Source organism: Mizuhopecten yessoensis, unplaced genomic scaffold (genome assembly GCF_002113885.1).
Source record: "Mizuhopecten yessoensis strain PY_sf001 unplaced genomic scaffold, ASM211388v2 scaffold11039, whole genome shotgun sequence".
Classification (NCBI taxonomy): Eukaryota; Metazoa; Mollusca; class Bivalvia; order Pectinida; family Pectinidae; genus Mizuhopecten; species Mizuhopecten yessoensis.
In genome coordinates this window covers 1,243,503-1,247,876 of record NW_018408848.1, presented here as the reverse complement: position 1 = coordinate 1,247,876, position 4,374 = coordinate 1,243,503, and the positions used below count along the sequence as shown (strand labels likewise).

The 4,374-nt window shown below is 39.6% G+C and overlaps 1 long non-coding RNA gene across 1 annotated transcript; it reads right to left on the bottom strand.

The window, feature by feature from the left end:
• Positions 1 to 186: 186 nt before the first annotated feature.
• LOC110464889 lies at positions 187 to 4,106 on the bottom strand. The gene is made up of 3 exons (XR_002464558.1): positions 3,694 to 4,106; positions 1,680 to 2,087; positions 187 to 1,345 (listed from the first exon to the last, which is right to left on the bottom strand). It is a non-coding gene; the product is annotated as an uncharacterized LOC110464889 (long non-coding RNA).
• Positions 4,107 to 4,374: the final 268 nt, after the last annotated feature.

Below are 4,374 nucleotides of genomic sequence, written 5' to 3'. Positions count from 1 at the left end.
AAAATGTAAACTGCCGGCCTCGGACATGCGCACTGCATTACCGGAGAACAACATGTTGTCGAAATTAAACATATGAACAAGATCGACTGAAAATTACAAACTACACGACTAAATGACGACTGACCAGGTAATCCTTATAGATGCGACTAAACTATGATATATGTAAATGTTTAATTACTGCGATTCTCATTGACAACTATTATAAAGTACGTTATTATTGGAAACTAAAATGCTAGACGCACGTCTAAAATCGCCATGTGTCGGTAGTACTAAAGTCCGATTTAACAGAACGAGCCAACGATGCTGGGGAACACAATAACAATTAAAGATGGTCCTGAATATAAACAACGTTAACATAGTGGCGTTACACTTCAGACGAATATAAGCAACTTTAGCAAACATGTATCATAATAAACTGTATATACGCTGAGTACTGTTTCCTACTTTCCTGATACTGATTGGTGGAATTTCAAGTTTATGGATATTTCTATGTTTTTTTTTCTTCTGAACTTTCTGTAAGAGTGTTTTTTTTTTAGAAAACTGATGCAAGTGTTGTCTTTCAACGTTTGATTTCTCTGACTTAGGAAAAGGGGTACGACTAGTACATGTAGGTCTACCGCGGATCAGGCTCGCGCCACAACTCATTGTTGACAAAACTTGTGCTTAATCCCGTGTACAATTCATTTAACATTAAACTAAGCTCTGTTTTATGGAATTTAACTCTCTATGTAACAAATAATGTGCAAAGAAAAATTAATCGTAGATTGAAACACATATGAAAACAAGTTTTCATAAAAAACGTATATATATATAGTACATATATGCAGAACAAATCTAACAGAAAATTACAAGGTTTATACGAAATGGGACGTGCCACTGTTCTACACAACAATGTCCTCTTCGTATTCTGTTGTACTTGTTTTCCTTACAAGGCTCATGTTGAATATAACAGACAGAAACTGACGAAATTCTGGAAGTGTAACCGGTTTCCAGTCCTTCATCCGTGCACATCTTGACAAAACATATGTATGCATTTTGCATAATTCTGTGGAAAATGTGTAGAATCACCTTTTTCCAGACTTTCTTGGTTTTGCGCTGGACACCATATGCACTCAATAAGCCATCATTCATGTCAATGGCACCCATATCACGGTTATACGCATTGACCATTCTAGGACGCCCACACGCAAGGTCCTGTGCTGGCAGTAGAGCACCGGCTTTTTGCCCTCTACATCACGAGATGTCAGACACAGGAAGTTGCCCTGTCTCATGTATACAGCGGCCACTGGCTGCGGATCCGCATTCCGTATAGTCAGGGGCATCGGTCTGTTTTTCCGTAGCGTACCTTCAATAAATGAAATATAAATATTCTTAATATAGCAGTATCATAAAAGAAAAACATTAAGTTGATTTTACTAAAAAGTGAGTGTCAACTCGGAGATGAAGCTCTCATTTGTTGACTGCATGCCGATAACGTAACAGTATCAATCTTTTTTTTATGCTTGTAAATCGCAAAGAAGCTCCGGAAAAAAGTTACAAAAAGAAAAACGCTCCTCTAGTTACAGGTAGTGCTTGTGTTCAAATTTTATAAAACCTTAGTAGTTTTAATTAATTTTCAAAATTCAAAACTAAGTGAGTTATATAGAGCACTATAACTGGATATACATATTGACCCCTACCCGTCCATAGGTATGGTGCTGCAGCAGCATTCTTCCAAGATGCATCGAAGTGAAAAAACTGTCAGCAAACACATGGTAACCACGGTCAAGCAGGGACGCCTCGCTCAGTAGGTTGTATACAACGTTACTGCCCTGTAGCTCCCTCCGCGGAGTTGGGTCGAATTTTCGGCCTCTGTATATGGCCATTTGAAGAACGTACCCTGACGCTGACTCACAGAGTATCCAAAACTTAACTCCGTACTTCGCGGCCTTGGAGGGGATGTACTGGCGCATCACACTATGGCCTTTTGTGCTCACCGAGGATTCATCAACACACAATTCCCTCCTCGGTAAGATGAAGCGCAGGAACTGTCTGTTGGCGAAGTTAAGTAGAGGACGAAATCTGGCGGCAGGGTCGTAGGCAGGATGCTTAATTAAAAATAAAATAAAAACCAGTAAATCTTTCTGAATATCTTTTACTCGAGAGACGTTGTTTTTGTTAATTAATATTTACAACAGCAGGATGTATTTCTACAGCGACGTGACGTTACGTCATTTTATCTAGCACTTCTATCGGTAATATTTGTATATTCATCTGTTTCTTATAATTCTTACCGCGATGAGTGGCCAAATACATTTTTTTCTTGTTAGATGAAAAGTGATATCTCAATGACAGTGACACGGATAATAATATAATCAATTTAATTATCATAAACTTGTCCGTGATATGGGATGTTTTGCATGTGTGATACTGCTTATTGACTGTGCATAGTCGATATCGCGGACTGACCATTCCGACCGGTATGCGCCATATCCGCCCGGCATGCGCCATATTTATCCGTTATGCGCCTTATCGACCCGACATCCGGCATATTTACCCTGTACGCGTCTTATCGACCCGACATGCGCCATATCCGTTAGACTTCCAGCCCAATACTTTTCAGGAATATCATTAGACAGTGGGTGAAACAAACTAGTAGTGTACACACTGCGCATCCATCTGTTTTTGTTACGCTGTTCATTGCATTTTATTTCAGAGTATAGAATGTGATGATATTAAAAATTGAATATAAATCTGCAGTGCGTTCTAGAAATGAAGAAACAAGTTTTATCAAGATATATCAATTAATTTTGTATGCCGAGATGGTATGAAAGTGTGACTATTTTGTTCAAAGAGGAGCGCATGAAGGGCATTTTATTCGAGTTATACATGTACAGTAAGCTCATGACTTCTTCTTCAATTAAGAGAGTAGGGTATACATGTGTTATAAGTACTGTGCTGCACTGAAAGCGCACACATACGCACGCGGACCTATTCACATTGAGTAAACATTCTTTGTATGAAACAGATAACAATGTGTACCGATGCATAGTCTATAATTTACCTAGACGACACTGTACTAACCTATCTTCCAACCATGCGCCGGAAATCTGCGATATGTAGGAATTTCAAAATATTTTAAAATCTTTTTTTGGCCATCGTGTGTGGAAACCAAGATGAACGTTGACTTGGTAGTCTTGAATTCCAGTATTCGGGAATTGAAGGCTTTCTTACAATGGACATGTTTGTAAAATATTGAAAGAAATGCTTTCAATACGACAAGATAATTGTTTTCCAGGAACGCGCCCTTGCATTATGTCCCAAATTGTTCTGGTTTGTCTACAGATGGTGGTGTGCATACCTAAAATGTCAAAGATACTTCAGTAACTTGTCTAACACCTAACATCCAGGGAAGACAACATCATGCAATAGCTTTCAATAAAACAGATATACCGATAGGTTTTTCAGGGGTCATACACATGTATCAGGTAATAGCGAAACTATTGATAAATGATAAAATGTAAAATATAAAAATAAAAGAATATTTTAAACAAGAAAGGCTTTCAGTCATTTTCAATGGCTTTTTCAAGACATATATATAATTCAAGGGTTTTTCAAGACCTGTGCGACCACTGTTTTTAAAACAGAATTGGGTACCTAAACTAAAACTATTTCATGATTTATGAAGAATGAACAGTTTATGTAAACTATTACCTGTTGGTGTGCCGAACTATTTCCTTCATCAGTGTCTCGGGAAAAAGAATCATGAAATATGAAAATGGCCGAGAATCCCCGGGTGGCATATGAAGAGGCCTAGGAGCTTCTTAAAAGCAAGGACCCCTGTCGGATTCAGGTGGAAACATCCGCATCCATGGAACGGCCATTACTACAGGTGCTTTCCAAACAATAAGGACGTCACTTTGACTAAAGATGACGTCAAAATTACGTACCTTTTACATCATCATTTTTCGCGTTGAAATACGTCATGTAACCCAACGTCATAACTTTGTATGGCAATCAAGATGAGGTGGCATATGATATAGAAACATTCAACAAAATAAACAACAAACTCTATTTATATAGAATCGGCCCCATCGGCCCCCTGGCACTCTGAGACCTTTGTAATCGGCCCCATCGGCCCCCTGACACTCTGAGACCTATGTAATCGGCCCCATCGGCCCCCTGGCACTCTGAGACCTATGTAATCGGCCCCATCGGCCCCCTGGCACTCTGAGACCTTTGTAATCGGCTCCATCGGCCCCCTGACACTCCGATACCTATGTAATCGGCCCCATCGGCCCCCTGGCACTCCGATACCTATGTAATCGGCCCCATCGGCCCCCTGGCACTGAAATTATGCATAGAGGCGAACTGAGTCCATTGCACAAATTGCCT